Source organism: Halichoerus grypus, chromosome 2, assembly GCF_964656455.1.
Source record: "Halichoerus grypus chromosome 2, mHalGry1.hap1.1, whole genome shotgun sequence".
In the NCBI taxonomy this organism is placed as follows: domain Eukaryota; kingdom Metazoa; phylum Chordata; class Mammalia; order Carnivora; family Phocidae; genus Halichoerus; species Halichoerus grypus.
The window spans coordinates 191,316,856-191,333,397 of NC_135713.1; the positions used below are offsets into that span (position 1 = coordinate 191,316,856).

The 16,542-nt window shown below is 42.3% G+C and overlaps 1 non-coding gene across 1 annotated transcript; it reads left to right on the top strand.

The window, feature by feature from the left end:
* Window positions 1-9,362: 9,362 nt before the first annotated feature.
* LOC118536012 (U5 spliceosomal RNA) lies at window positions 9,363-9,479 on the top strand. The gene has a single exon (XR_004917463.2). It is a non-coding gene; the product is annotated as a U5 spliceosomal RNA (small nuclear RNA).
* The last annotated feature ends 7,063 nt before the right edge of the window (window positions 9,480-16,542 follow it).

Here is a 16,542-nt window from a genome sequence, read left to right on the forward strand (position 1 = left end):
AAAGTGTTAGATTTTAGACCAGTTAGTTGGGTCAGTTCCAACAACGGCCTTGGCATTGATTGATCCTTCTCTCTATTCCCTACGTCCACGTAGTCGCCAAGTCCTGTTGCTCCTTCTCATGAAAATAGCTGTCTCTTGCTTTTCCTTCATGCTTACACTACTGCCATGTCTCCAGCTCAGGTTCTTGTCCTTCCATCTCAGGTTTTTTTTTTTTGTTTTTTTTTTTTAAAGATTTTTATTGTGGGACTCGATCCCAGGACTCCAGGATCATGACCTGAGCCGAAGGCAGTCGCTTAACCAACTGAGCCACCCAGGCGCCCTCCATCTCAGGTTCTTACAATAACCCTCTAGCTGGTGCCCTCTCAGAGACATCTTGACATTGAAACATTCTGCTTCTGCAAAGCAAAGAGAGTCATGGTGGGGGGAAGTTTAAATATTGTTCTAATTGTACCACATGGCTTATTATGCTTTTGCTCCTCTTGGTGCCGTTGTGGATGGCTTGGGAGAAGAATCCTCCGGGTTCTGTTTTCCCCCATGCCGAGCATGGGGTCCAGGAGAGTTGGGAGGACTGAAGAGCTTTGCTGCACTCAAGACAACTGGTCTGAAACTCTCCCGTTGATAATTTGCTCTTGTGGAGGGGATACAGGCCATGAGAGAGAGGCAAGGTCCTGCAGCCACAGCCCAGTAGGGGCATCACATGACCCTGGGGGATGATAATGAAGGCAGGGTACCTGGCAAATAGTTGTCTCACGTTCTTGTCCATTTGGAGCTTAGGCATGGAGAATGTCAGACGAGGGTGTGGCAGGGAAGAGTCACCCCAGAAATGGAGTAGTGACGAGGCTCCGTGGTAAAAGGTGTCAGTTAGGGGCAAGTAGGGAAGGCAGCTCAGTCAGTGGTGGGAACAAAAACTCATATCCTGAGTAGAGAGTAAAGGATGGAAGGAGCAGGCATGAATGACCCATGGGTTAGGCAAGCAAGACGTCAAATCCAGAGGTCCTAGGGCAGACAGAAAAAAGCAGGAAGCAGAGTTTGGGTAGACAGACCAAGCATAGTCTGAGAAATCAAGTGTCAGGGAGCAGGAATCCAGGCTGGGAAACTGGACAGCAACAGGTGCGGCACCAGGTAGAGAGCTGCACCTCAAGGGTCAAGAAGTCCCCCAGACAGAAAAGAGCAGCAAAAATGCAGCCAAAACCATTGTAAGTCAAGAGGGTTGGTCTCGATTTCCCAATTAGGACAAGACCCATTTCAGGGTGCGGGTTTCTTATAACTTGACAATGGTTTTTCCATTATCATCCTATCTCTTGCCTGGCCAGGGATGTTTTTGAGGCTTACAGAAATAACCATGAACATATTAATAGTACTTATCCCTATGCTGATCTGAGTCCAAGGATCACTTAGTCATTCCTCTGGGAATGAAATCAGCCTTCATATCTCCCAGGGTGAGAGGATGGGGAAGAGACATTTGGAGCTACCCAGGCCCGTGGCTCACTGTAGATGACCAGTTCTAACTCCTTGTTATCAAAAGCTTGAGATCTGAGAAATGCCTCCATGCAAGGGAGACAACTGGAAGCTGTCAAGAGGGCTGATGACGATTTTGTGGGAGCCACGTCTTCCCTAACTTACCAATCAGGCATCAGCTATCTCTGCATTCCCTGAGATCAGAAGAAAAATGGGTGCAAAGTGACCTATTTGATAATGTTTTCAAAGCATTCTTCAATTAGTTTATTTTCATGTATTCTTTTTTTTTTTTTTTAAGATTTTATTTATTTATTTGACACAGAGAGAACCAGACTGAGAGAGAGAGAGAGAGACAGAGAGCAAGCACAAGCAGGGGGAACGGCAGGCAGGGGAGAAGGAGGCTCCCTGCTGAGCAAGGAGCCTGACATGGGGCTCGATCCCAGAACCCTGGGATCATGACCTGAGCCGAAGGCAGCTGCTTAACCAACTGAGCCACCCAGGCGCCCCTCATGTATTCTTTTATCACATCACTAGAGTTTAAGAACCAAAAGCTGAGGTTGAGCCCCAGCAAATTGCCTTGTCTCTCTGGGCCTCATTCTGTTTATATGGAAAAGGAGGAAATTGGAATTAATGATTCCTAAGCTTCCCTCCAGCATTAAGGGCTTTTAGCTCATCACTATCCCTGGTGCTCTAGACGTACCCTCACTACCCAGAGCACACTCACCCTCAGCATGGAGAACCGGGTCCTGTGATTACTAAATGGATGACTAGGTCACCTAGGAATCCGGGCTGAGAAATGGTCATTTAATAAAAATAGTAATTGATGTGAGTTCTTATCTAACATCCCCTTGAGGGAGAGGTCTTATAGCAATTTTAAAAAATTGTCAGTCCACTTGACCTAAGTTGTTCACTATCATGACTTATTATCTCTCTAAAGTCTTTATTATGCATCTAAATGATGATAATGGCTTAATAGGTTATCGCAAATTGGAACCATGATATCACAAAGCCATACAAGTGGGCAGCAAATATGCTGTCATTCAATAAGCCCCTCCTTTTTTTAAACAGATGAAGAAATCTACAAGGACCAAGTGTTTTGTCCAGTCACAAAGGTCACAAGAGCTGCTAAAAGGCATTGCTGCACCACGAGTCCATGCCTTCCACTTCCAAATGCAGGGCCTCTGTCCTCCGAGAACACAGATCCAGAACTCCCCCATCCCAGAGGTGGCTGTCTTTCTGCAGCTGTGAGGGGCAGGCTGGGCTGGGGTGCCCAACAGATTAGAATTTGCTGAAATATCCCAACCCTGCCATGCCGTACTTAAAAGCCCATCTGGTCCTTTGTCCCATATATTTTCCGTCCTACTTTAAAATGTGAGTCTCCTCTGCAGTAAAGCCAATCCATATGTTTCTGATTTCATTTACACTAAATTTCTCCAAAGTGCTCTCTGACATCCCCGAGCTTCGCACATTTTCTAGAAGTAAAGAGGGAGATGTCACCTGTGGGAAGACTGGGACAAGATGGAACTTCCAGGCACCCACTGGGATTGTCCCCTTTAGGAAAATGATGTCTCCCATCCTTGTGGTGGGGGCTGCGCCTGGCTTCAACTCCACGTACCAGCTCCAGCTCTAGCCAAGGTGACAGTTATGACACCTGGGCTAGCCGGCACGGGACCCCATCCAGAACACAGAACATTATAAAGCAAGGAATGAACTTGATCCTTGACAGCTGGGCCAGGGCATGAAGTAAGGTTGTGAGAGATGCAATGATTCTTTGGTGCTTCGTGAGTATTTCATCTTACACTTCAGCAGGAGGACTTAGATATTCCCTCAGGGCAAATCTGACTATAACAATGAGAGTAAAAGCACGAACGGGATAACGTGATGGGTAGCCCTTGTCGGACAGACGACATGGACAATGAAGCATGGTAGAGGGTGCTATTTAGAACCCAACCTGGGTTCAAAGCTTGGATCTGACATTAAGCCCAGAGACTTTAGGCAAACTACTTAACCTCAGTGAATATCATCAGAAAACCTCAACCCCAGAAGATTGTTAAGAATTTTCAATGAGGCGGGGCGCCTGGGTGGCTCAGTCGTTAAGCGTCTGCCTTCGGCTCGGGTCATGATCCCAGGGTCCTGGGATCGAGTCCCACATCGGGCTCCCTGCTCGGCGGGAAGCCTGCTTCTCCCTCTCCCACTCCCCCTGCTTGTGTTCCCTCTCTCACTGTGTCTCTCTCTGTCAAATAAATAAATAAAATCTTTAAAAAAAAAAAAGAATTTTCAATGAGGCAATGTGTATGACAGGACAATTAATAGGCACTTAATAAATGGCAGCGAGTAGTACATTACCTGAAAGTAAAACACTGTGTGTTGAATCCCCTCTTAATTCCCATTTAAATCACACTCCAGGCAGTCTCCTGACACCCCACTGAGTCCAATAGGGAAGTTTGATAACAATCAGTCAACAATAATTTAATGAGCCCGTGACTGTGTAAAGCTAGTGCCAGATGTTATGAGGGTGGGCTGGAGGGAAAAAAGTAGCAGGTTTACAAGGTTGTTGAGCAGACATAACACAAGTCGCAGATGCTTGAGAAAAATCACAAAGCAATTTAGCAGTAGATTAAAAGAATCCAAGTTAAGTCTTGGGCTACTGGGGATGCAGAAGCAAGCATGGGGGATACAGAGGCATGCTGGGGAATGGTCTTAATCAGGAAAGGCTTCTCTAGAATACTGAACTTGGACTTGAATTTTAATCTTCCTTAATACATGGTGGATCTGAAGCCTGTGATTTTATAATAAAAGTACAATTTTTTGTGTTAAAAATTCGTGTGCAGGGGCACCTGGGTGGCTCAGTCGGTTAAGCGTCGACTCTTGATTTTCTGCTCAGGTCATGATCTCAGGGTGGTTGGATTGAGCCTGACATGGGGCTCTGTGCTCAGCTCCACCCTCTTTCTCTAAAATGAACAAATAAATCTTCAAAAAAATTTGTGTGTTGCCGGGGAATGGGAAAACTGCTTAGTGGATATGACGTTTCCTTTTCGGAATATGAAAATGTTTTGGAACCAGATAGAAGTAATGGTTGTACAACAATGTGAATGTACTAAATGCCACTGAATTGTTCACTTTAAAATGGTTAACTTTAGGGGCACCTGGGTGGCTCAGTCAGTTAAGCGTCTGACTCTTGATTTTGGCTCAGATCATGATCTCAGGATCGTGACACTGAGCCCTGTGTTGGTCAGGTGCTCATTATGGAGTCTGCTTCAGATTCTCTCTCCCTTCTCCTCTGCCCCTCCTGCTCAATCTCTCTCTTGCTCTCAAATAAATAAATCTTAAAAAAAAAATTCTCTCTCTCCCTCTCCCTCTGCCCCTCCCCACTGCTCTCTCTCGCTCTCAAATAAATAAATCTTAAAAAAAAACTTGTGAAAATAAAAATATTTTTAAAGGAGTAATCCTACCAGATATTAGAAAATATCTTTAGGGCGCCTGGGTGGCTCAGTTGGTTAAGCGACTGCCTTCGGCTCAGGTCATGATCCTGGAGTCCCAGGATCGAGTCCCGCATCAGGCTCCCTGCTCAGCGGGGAGTCTGCTTCTCCCTCTGACCCTCCCCCCTCTTGTGCTCTCTCTTCCATTCTCTCTCTCAAATAAATAAATAAAATCTTTAAAAAAAATATCTTTAAGCTACAGAAATTAAAACAATGTGTTATCGGCACGGGAATAGATGACAGATCAAGGGAACACAATGGAATCCAAAAGTAGACTCAAGTGTATTTGGGAAATTAGTATACACTAAATTAGACGGTTAAAATCAGTGGGGGCAAGATGGATTGTTCAATAAAGACTGTTAGAACAAGTGGCTAACTATATGGGAAAAAAATAAAGTTAGACCCATACCTCACAGTTTATGCCAAAATGAATTCCAGATGGATTAAAGAATTAAATGTAGAAGCATGGAAGCATGATAGTTCTAGAAAGAAAATATGGTAGTACTTTGTATAATCTTGGGGTAATGAGGAATTTTTATAGGCTTGATATGAAGCCCTGGAACCCAAAAGGAAAAGACTGATAAATTTGACTACACACATAAAACACACAAACAGAAGCAACTTTTGTATATTCTGTATGGAAAAAGATTACTATAAACAAGGTTAAAAGACAAATACATTGGGAAAATACTGGCAACTCTTATGATAGATAACCGATTTCTCCAACATAGAAAGAACTTTTACAAATTAATAATAGAAAGTCAATTACTTCTATTGGAAAATGAGCATAAGAATGGACAGTTTATAAAAGAAAAGCTGAACGGTCAATAGACATATGAGAATATGTTTAACTTCTTTAGCAATTAAAGAAATATAAATAAAACCAACAAGGAGATTGTACTTATTGTTCATCAAATTGATGAAAAAAAAATATATATGATGTCCAGATAATAGGTCTTCTCAGCACTTTCGGTAAAGATATAAAATAGCATAACTGCCCTGGAGGGCATTTTGTCTCATGTATCAACATATTAAATGAACTTACTCTTCATAAGACAAGTGAACAAAAATAATAGGTAAAAATTGGGGAAAAAACCCTAAGTGTTAATAAAATATAGGTCTGGGGCACCTGGGTGGTTCAGTCAGTTGGGCATCTGCCTTCTGCTGGGGTCGTGGTCCCAGGGCCCTGGGATCGAGCCCCAGGTCAGGTTCCCTGCTCAGTGGGGAGATTGCTTCTCCCTCTCCCTCTGCTCCTCTCTGCCCTGCTCATGCTCTCTCTCTCTCTCTCTCTCAAATAAATAAACATAATCTTAAAAAAAAAAGAAGAAGAAGATAGGTCCATACCACTGGAATACTATGCAGTCATTTAAAAAAAAACATACTTTGGGTGCGCCTGGGTGGTGCAGTCAGTTAAGTGTCCTACTCTTGGTTTCAGCTCAGGTCATGAACTGAGGGTCGTGAGATGGAGCCCCACGTCCCGCTCCGTGCTGGGCATGGAGCCTGCTTAACATTCTCTCTCTGTCCCAATCCCCATTTCTAAAAAAAATACATACTTTGATAATGTATCATGGTATACTGTTGGTTGAAAAGAGTGTTGCAGAACCATATTATACTCATTTTTGTAAAAAAAGTTAAAAACCATATTGCTGGGGCACTTGGGTGGCTCAGTTGGTTAAGCGTCTGCCTTCAGCTCAGGTCGTGATCCCGGGGTCCCGGGATCAAGCCCCACAGTGGACTCCCTGCTCAGCAGGAAGTCTGTTTCTCCCTCTGCCCTTCACCCCACTCATGCTCTCTCTCTCTTAAATAAATAAATAAATCTAAAAAATAAAAATAGAATAAAAACCATATTGCTTACTTCTGTTTGTACCAAAAGTAAAAAAGTCTGGAAGGATACATACCAAATATTAATAGTAGATACTCTTAGAAGGGAGTGGAGAAAATAGGGGGAAGAAACTTACATTTTACTTCGTACGTTTCTGCAGTGGTTTATTTTATTTTTTTTATTTAAATTCAATTACCCAACATATAGTAGTACATCATTAGTTTCAGATGTAGAGTTCAGTAATTCCTCAGTTGCTCTGTAGTGGTTTAAAATGCTTTAAAGCAAGCATTGGGGCACCTGGGTGGCTCAGTCATTAAGCATCTGCCTTCGGCTCAGGTCATGATCCCAGGGTCCTGGGATCGGGCCCCACGTCGGGCTCTCTGCTCTGCAGGAAGCCTGCTTCTCCCTCTCCCACTCCCCCTGCTTGTGTTCCCTCTCTCGCTGTGTCTCTCTCTGTCAAATAAATAAATAAAATCTTAAAAAGCAAGCATATATTACTTTTACAATCAAATACAAGTTGGAAGATTATAAATTATAGAACATTTGCATCAGGGAATATATAATATATATATGTTATATCATATATATTATTATATAGTATATTATATATTATATATACATAATCTCCTTCTAAGTCTACAGATAGGTCTCCCTAAAATGTTGCCTGTTGAAAATGGCAGGTACACATCACAATGTATCCCCCATCTCTTTTATAATATTTTCCTTTTTAAAAAAATTTTTTAAAAGATATTATTTATTTATTTGACAGAGAGAGAGAGAGACAGTGAGAGAGGGAACACAAGCAGGGGGAGTGGGAGAGGGAGAAGCAGGCTTCCCACTAACCAGAGCGGGGAGCCCAATGCGAGGCTAGATCCCAGCACCCTAGGATCATGACCTCAGCCAAAGGCAGATGCTTAACAACTGCCACCCAAGCACCCCTTACAATATTTTCCAAAAAAACCCAATGTAATAATCAGAAGCCCCCAAAGGGGGGAAATTTTTATAACCACCCTAAATGTAATAGAGACAGACACACAAAGATGTACATGAATATGATAGTGCGTGAACTCATCTATATAACTATAATTTCACAACTGTCAGGACGGAAATTAAAACTAAAAATCTTTGAGCACCATTTAATATCTACCACTACCATGTTAAATTATGCCCCAATGTTTCTATTTGTGATGTGGGGAGGAAAATTAGTTATGGCATGTGCTTTCCATTATGCTCCTGCATGTGCATACACATATACATGGAAGAGAGACACTGAAGTCTTTGACAGCATGGTGGGATTTCTAGGGACTTTTTCTTTTTTCTTTAACCTATTCTATATTGTTTAACCTCTCCACAAGCAGTATTATCTTTGCAAACTGAAAAAAAATATTTAAGAAGTGAAAATTAACATAAAATGTATATATTTTTTTAAGTTGGGTTTTTTTTAGTAACTGCTCCCAGCATGAAGAATTCCTGAAAAGGTTTTCTGATAATGCACTGGTCAAAGAATATGTTAAAGTCATGACCCAAGCAACACCCCTTCCCTCAACGTTTGACATTTTCCTAAAACCAAAAAGAAAACTCAAACAACGAAAAATAAATAATCAAGATGGGGGGTTTATGAGCCTGGGAGTACTGGGTAAACAGAAACAGTCGAACTCTCCAGGCATGGTTTGATCTTAATATCCAGTGAGGTGACCTGCAAACCACATCACCACAATCCCTGTAACTCCTTTTGAAGATCATGTAGCATCTCTGACTAGTACAGAATACAGCTTCCCACCAGGGCTAATCAGATGGAATCCTCCTTCCTCTTCATTTAGAGAAGTACAAAAACCATACATAGGACCAGACAAGACCAGACCACCCAAGTCCCCTCCAACTACTATTTATTGGGGGATTTTATCTGTACAACACCAAAACAGCTCCATAATTGGTAAAATTTAGTCAACTGACAAAAATAAAGTTAGTTAGTTATGTCAGTAAAATATCAACCCATTAAAAAGTGGAAAAGTTTCAGGGACAAAGAAGGAGAATAAAAACATGGAGAGAAGAAGAATGTTCTCCTTTAAAAAAAAAAAAAGTGGAAAGTTTTGATACCAGTGTCTTGGTCTATGCTACTGTTATAATACCAAATCATTGACTTTGATTTTCAGTTCAAGAGATTCTTATTTTTGTTCTTCTACTAAATCTAACTAGGTTTCCTAAATCAAACAGTTGTTTTTTATGTTATATGCAGATACATTTAGTGGGGACAAAAAACCCAACAGTTTATAAGAAAGTATGTTTCAGAGTCATACTCATGGCTTAGTGCTCTCAAATGGCTCTTGTGAGCATTAATGTAAGGTTCTCACCATTGATCGGTACCGCATTAGAAAGTATGATCTCGGGGTGCCTGGGTGGCTCAGTCGTTAAGCGTCTGCCTTCAGCTCGGGTCATGATCCCAGGGTCCTGGGATCGAGCCCCGCATCAGGCTCCCTGCTTGGCGGGAAGCCTGCTTCTCCCTCTCTCACTCCCCCTGTTTGTGTTCCCTCTCTCGCTGTGTCTCTCTGTCAAATAAATAAATAAAATCTTAAAAAAAAAGAAAGAAAGAAAGTATGATCTCCATACTCTGGTTTCTCTTCAGATCGCATAAATATTTCACTTTTTACTAAAGATTTCCATGGAGAGAAACAATTCTGAGTCCTTAACCAGTTTTTTGAGAACTTGCTTGGGGAAAAAATAAAATAAAAAGTATGATCTCCAGCAAATCTAAAAACAAAAACAAAAAACAGGTGGGAGACTCCACTCTTAACCATATTGTCCCCACATATGAAGCCTTTAGGTCTATTCTTCATCCCTATTCCATCCAATTCTATTCAGCCTCAAAGCTATGCCCCCTCCTCTCGGGAGTGGAGAGTTGCAGAGAGGGCTGCTTAAAAATTCATCCATGGGGCACCTGGATGGCCCAGTTGGTTGAGCGTCCTACTCTTGGCTCAGGTCATGATCTCAGGGTCAGGACAGCAAACCCAGTGTCGGGCTCTGCGCTCAGCAAGGAGTCTGCTTAAGATTTTCACTGTATCTCTGTCTTCCCCTCACCCCTACTCTCTCTCTCTCTCAAATAAATAAATATATCTTCAAAAAAAATTATCCACAACACAGTTATGAAATAGTTAGACTTCTGGTTATGTAGTTACCATGACTGCTGTGAGGACAGAATAGCCCATGCTCTTAATTGAAAGGCTATAGGAAGTCAGGCTTCTCTGTGTTTAAGATGTAGAAGGTAGAAGAAATTCTTGTGATAGGCAGGAGGCTAAGTCTGGTCTTCTATTTCTAGCCAGCAATCTTGTTGCATAATTCAAGTTGGAATCTATGCGATCAAAATCTTTATTGACTTTACTACCAGATGAACAAGTTCCTTCAGGATATTCCCTAGCTTCTTATACTTAGACCAGAAGAGGTAAGTTACATAACAGTTTGTTTTTTCAATATGAAGATAATATTTAGTGACAAATACACTTGTTTTCTAAAAGTATAGACGGGGTGCCTAGGTGACTCACTCAGTTGGTTAAGCGTCTGCCTCGGGCTCGGGTCGTGATCTCAGGGTCCTGGGATCAAGCCCCACGTCAGGCTCCCTGCTCGGCAGGGACTCTGCTTCTCCCTCTACCCCTCCCCCTTGCTCATGCTCGCTCTCACTCTCTTGCTCTCTCTCTCAAATAAATAAAATTAAAAAAAAAAAACAAATAAAAGTATAGGGGCACCTGGGTGGCTCAGTCGTTAAGCGTCTGCCTTTGGCTCAGGTCATGATCCCAGGGTCCTGGGATCGAGCCCCGCATCAGGCTCCCTGCTTGGCAGGAAGCCTGCTTCTCCCTCTCCCACTCCCCCTGCTTGTGTTCCCTCTCTTGCTGTCTCTTTCTCTGTGAAATAAATAAATAAAATCTTAAAAAAAATAAAAGTATAGACAAATTCGCATTGCTATGTCCACACTCTCTCATCTTACACTTTGAACATACTGAAAAATAGCTGACTGGCATTATGAGGACACATTGTGGTTGAAGAGGAGTGACATTCAGGGGAAGTTCTAATCCTTTCAGCCAAACGACCACTGGAAAATGTCCATTTGAAACCAGGTAGACCTTTGCTGAGAAAGTTGTTCGGAAAGCAAAGAGGAAGCAGTCACCATCAATGTTAATTTCATTGTAATGGAAAGCACGGGAAGCTGGGGGTCAAGGTTCTGGTCCTGGTGCTACAGTTAACAGCTATGTAATCATGGACAAGACAAATCACTCTGTGTCTTGGGGTAAGAGGGAAAAAATATATTTTCTGTGCAAAGACAGGGGATGGCCCAGATAATCTCAAACTTCCCTGTCAAAAGCTCTGAGAATCCCGAATCTCAGCTAGCCTTTAACGTGATAACAGAATGGTAAAGTTGTTCTTGGCCTGGCTCACAGGGACCAAAAAATAACGGCAACCAAACTCACCATCACCTACATCATTCACGGAATTCACCATTCAGTATTCACTTGCAAGCTCTTGGCCGAAAGGCATAGGCAGAGCAGTAGTTCTCAAACTATAGTCCTGAGACCAGAGGAATCAGCACCACCCTTGGATTTGTTTTGCTGTTGTTGTAGTTTTTTAAAAGATTTTATTTATTTATTTGACAGAGAGAGAGAGAGAGAAAGAGAGAGTGAAAGAGAGCACACAAGTGGCAGGAGGGGCAGAGGGAGAGGGAGAAGCAGACTCCCCATGGAGCAGGAGCCCAATGCGGGGCTCCATCCCATGACCCTGGGATCATGACCTGGGCCAAAGGCAGCTGCCTAACCAACTGAGCCACCCAGGTGCCCCTGGACTTGTTTTTGAAAATGCAAATTATGGGGCCACACCCCAGATCTATTTAATTGGAGACTCTAGGAGTGGGGCCATTTTGTTTTTTAGCACACCCTCTAGGAAGTTCTGAGATAGGCTGAGGTGTAAGAACCATTTGCATAGATGAAACTATTCAGCTGATGGCTGAAGCCAGCCAGGTTGCTTATGACACAAAAAAGAATTACAGTGGTAGGTCAGAACAAGATGACTGACACAGAACTTAGTTCTCAAAATTTGTTTGATTCCCAAAATTTATATGGCTATGGCCACACATACAAAACTGGTGTCTTATTCCAAAGGTCCCCAGCATTCGTATGTTGCAGAGCTACTTTTTATTGTCAGGGAGTCCTAGAGTGTGTTAGTTATAAGTATGTATATATAGAGAAAAAGATGTATATAGGTATGTATAGAGAGAGAAAAAGATGAAGGACAGTGAAAAAAAAGCATTATTGTATATTATGTTCTTCCCACCAAAGAAACTGGGGCAAACCTAGGATGGTTGCTTCTAAATTTATGAGGAAATACCTACTAGTCAAGGAGTCTGATCTACATGATGCCAAAACATATAGGTAAAATACGAAATTTTCTGCAAGTAAAATATTTGCCATATAAGCTTTAAAATTTTGATTTTGGGGCACCAGGGTGGCTCAGTCGATTGATCATCCAACCCTTGATTTCGGCTCTGGGTCGTGGGATCAAGCTCCGCACTCAGCAGGGAGTCTGCTTCAGATTCTCTCTCTTTCTCTCCCTCTGTCCCCCCACCCCACTCGAGTGCGCACGCTCTCTAAATAAATAAATAACATCTTGGTCTCAAAAAACTTAAATTTTATCTCTTTAAAAAAACAATACTAGGGCGCCTGGGTGGCTCAGTTGGTTAAGCGACTGCCTTCGGCTCAGGTCATGATCCTGGAGTCCCGGGATCGAGTCCCACATCAGGCTCCCTGCTCAGCAGGGAGTCTGCTTCTCCCTCTGACCCTCCCCCCTCTCATGCTCTCTGTCTCTCATTCTCTCTCTCGCAAATAAATAAAATCTTAAAAAAAAAAAAAAAAATTAAAAAAATAAAAAAATAAAAAAACAATACTAAAAACAAACAAACAGTACTAATGTGGCTGCAGCATTACCCTGGGTAGTAGCAAATTACCTCAGTGGCCAATGATGATGATTACATGAGTAAATAATTATAAGATGATGCCTTACTACAGACTGAGAGTTGCAAACAAACGTCCCTTTCTTGGAGAGGCAATCCTCTGGCACCACCAGCTCTGTGATGCACTCTTCTGAGCCTCAGGTTTCTCATCTGGACATTTTGAGGATCGGGCCAAATGATCCCCAATGGCACTTCCGGATCAAAAATTCTTTAATTCCATGGTTCTACTAACTTGAACTTTTCTACGTTCTAAACCAGAACAATTTAGAGTTGGAAGGAACTTTACAGGTTGACTTCTCAGACCCTTTATTTTACAGAGAAAAGTGAAGCCCAGACAAGGTAAAGGCCAGACATCTGGAGATCATCTGGAGAAGAGCTGGAAGAAAACACTAGGCCACTTGATCCCCCAGCTTATTTTCCAAGAGAAACCCCTGAGAAATTTCCCTCTTGGTGCCCAATATTTAAGATGAGCTCAACTGGAAAAGCCAGGTCTGTTTAGGGTTTACCTATGTGAAAGGGTTCCTGCCTCTTCCCACTCCCAGCCTAGGGTGTAAATTCAACTCAACTATAGAATCTAAAGACAACTGCCCAGGGCAGAGTTCTTAAATGAACAGAGATGCAAGACCTCTCCTTAACTTTGACAATGAAATATGGTTGAAATGGGGAGCAACACCTCTCAGTGAGGCCCCTTTTATTTATTTATTATTTTTTTTAAAGATTTATTTATTTCTTTGACAGAGACACAGCGAGAGAGGGAACACAAGCAGGGGGAGCGGGAGAGGGAGAAGCAGGCTTCCCGCTGAGCAGGGAGCCCGATGCGGGGCTCGATCCCAGGACCCTGGGATCATGACCTGAGCCGAAGGCAGACGCCCAACGACTGAGCCACCCAGGCGCCCCAATGTGAGGCCCCTTTTAATCATGAATATTCACATCATTACAATGTTCAGGGAGTTTGCAACAAACTAGCTTATATTAGAGAAAGTTAAGTAGTCCTAGGTATTATCAGTAGAGCAAGGAAAAAAGGAATGAAGGGCCTGTGGGTGTGGGGGTAAAAGGGGAGAGACAGAAAAAGAGAAAGAGGGAGGGAGAGAAAGAAAGAGCGAGAGAGAAACTCCAGACTGGTACCAATCTAAGGAATGATATTATTATGCGTGGAAGGAGCAGGTTAAAGAGGGAAAGCCAGGAAGAGCACTACTGCCAAGAACTGTTATCAATTAACATTCTGGAAACCACAGCCATACTTCTCTTCTTTGGGGATCCTATAAAATGAGACCATAAAGATTCATTGAGCCAACAAGACTTTGGTTGCATATTGGTGCGGGTGGTAGGGAATAAGGATCAAGAGGCTCACAAAGGGATCCAGACGTCTGCTTCACTGGAGTGGAAAAAACCATCATAATGATTTCCACAATATATCTGGCAGAACAAGGTGCTGCAGAAGCCAGCTAAACTGGCTGAGAGTAGGCATAAGCTGCACAGAAAGAGTGAGAGTTTTAATTCAAGAGGTGTTGCTGAGTTATGAAAGAAAGGGACTAGTCCTCAATTTGCTTACCTCAATTTAGCTTACCTCTCAACTTGATGGAACTATCAATTCTGGGTACTCTTGTCCTTAAGAAGAAGGAAGGCCCCAGAGGTGCCTGGGTGGCTCAGTCAGTTAAATGTCCGACTTTTGTCTGCTCTCAGTGCAGAATCGGCTTGAGATTCTCTCTCCCTCTCCCTCTGCCCCACTCCCCCACCCAGATAAATAAATATAATCTTAAAAAAAAAAAAAAGAATGGGGCACCTGGTGGCTCAGTCAGTTAAGAGTCTGCCTTCGGCTCAGGTCATGATCTCAAGGTCCTGGGATCGAGCCCCACATCGGGCTCCCTGCTCAGCAGGGAGTCTGCTTCTTTCTCTCCCTCTGCTCCTTCCCCCACCTCCACTCGTTCTCTCTCTCAAATAAATAAATAAAATAATAAACCAACCAACCAACCAACCAAATAAATAAATAAATAAATAAAAGAAGGAAGGCCCTGTGTTTGGAGAAAGAAGCTATTGAACATTTATCTGTTCCTTTTTGCTGGGTTCATACTTCCTTGTGCAGTTTGGAAGGCAAGAACATCTTTGGCCTACCTCTTTATAGCCTAAATAATGCATAGATCAAATCTTCTAACTCCAGGGGGCACCTGGGTGGCTCATTCAGGTAAGCATCTAACTCTTGGTATCAGCTCAGGTCTTGATCTCAGGGTCATGAGTTCAAGCCCTGTGTCGGGCTCAAAAAAAAAAAAAAAAAAAAGTTTCTGTGCAAAATCTTGCAACTCCAAAATACCACTGAGATTTGGTTGGTAGGGGTCAAGGAGTTGGGCCTAATAGCTAAGCAAAGTTTGGGAACAAAGAGCATGGGCAAGTTAAAAGTAGGGTCCTCTCCTAGATAGTATGTGGAAGCTGATAGTCTAGAATAGGGTTTAGCCAATATTTTCTGTAAAAGGCCAGATAGTAAATATTTTATACTTGTAGGCCATAGGGTTCTTGCCATAGCTAGTTTTCTCCTGCTATAGAGGAACAGCAACCATAGACAATACAAAAAGAAATGAGTGTGCCCATATTCCAATAAAACTTTATTTATGGACAATGAAACTTATATATCATATAATTTTCACATGTCCTGAAATATCATTCTTTCGTAAAATTTATTTTCAACCATTTAAAAATTTAAAACCATTCTTAACTCATGGGCCATATAAAAACAGGCAGTAGACCAGATGTAGCCCCTAGGCTATAGTTTGCAGACTCACAGTCTAGAATGATGCTGTCTAACAGAAATATAATGAGAGCTACAAATATAACTCAAAATTTTCTAGTAACCTTATGTCAAAACTAAAAAGAAACAGGTGAAAGTAATTTTAATAATGTATTTTCTTTAACCCAATATATCCAAAATATTTTAATTTCAATGTTGTCAATATAAAAATTACCAATGAGATATTTTACTCTTTCTTTTTTTCACACTAAGTTTTCAAAATCTGGGGTGTATTTTACATTTATAAGATATCTTAATTCATTCTAGCCATATTCCAAGAGTTCAGTAATTACATACGTCTGGAGGCTATCATGTTGAACAGTGAAGGTCTAGAACAGTGTTTTCAAATTTTAGCTTGCGTCAGAATCACTTGGAAGGCTGTTAAAATACAGATCTTTCATTCAGTAGGTTTGGGCAAGGCCCCCAAACTCCATTTCTTTCTTTCTTTCTTTCTTTCTTTCTTTATTTGAGAGAGAGAGAGCAGGAGTGGGGGGGAGGGGCAGAGGAAGCTGGAGAAGCAGGCTCCTGGTTGAGCAGGGAACCCGATGCAGGGCTCCATCCCAGGACCCTGGGATCATGACCTGAGCCGAAAGCAGATATTTAACCCACTGTGAGCTACCTAGGCGCCCCCCATACTTCATTTCTAATAAGTTCCTAGGTGGTGCTGATGTTGATCTGGAGACCACGCTTTGAGAACAACTTATCTAGAAGCTAAGCAGTAAGAAAAAGTAGAGAAGCGGGGCGCCTGGGTGGCTCAGTTGGTTAAGTGTCTGCCTTCGGCTCAGGTCATGATCCCAAGGTCCTGAGATCTATTCCTGCATCAGGCTCCCTACTCAGCCTGCTTTTCTCTCTGCCTCTGCTGCTCCCCCTGCTTGTGTTCTCTTGCACTCTCTCTCCCAAATAAATAATAAAAAAAAAAGAAAAAAAAAAAGAAAAAGTAGAGAAGCAATTAGGAACCAAGAATATGTACAAGCAAGGGGCACCTGGGTGGCTCAGTTGGTTAAGCGACTGCCTT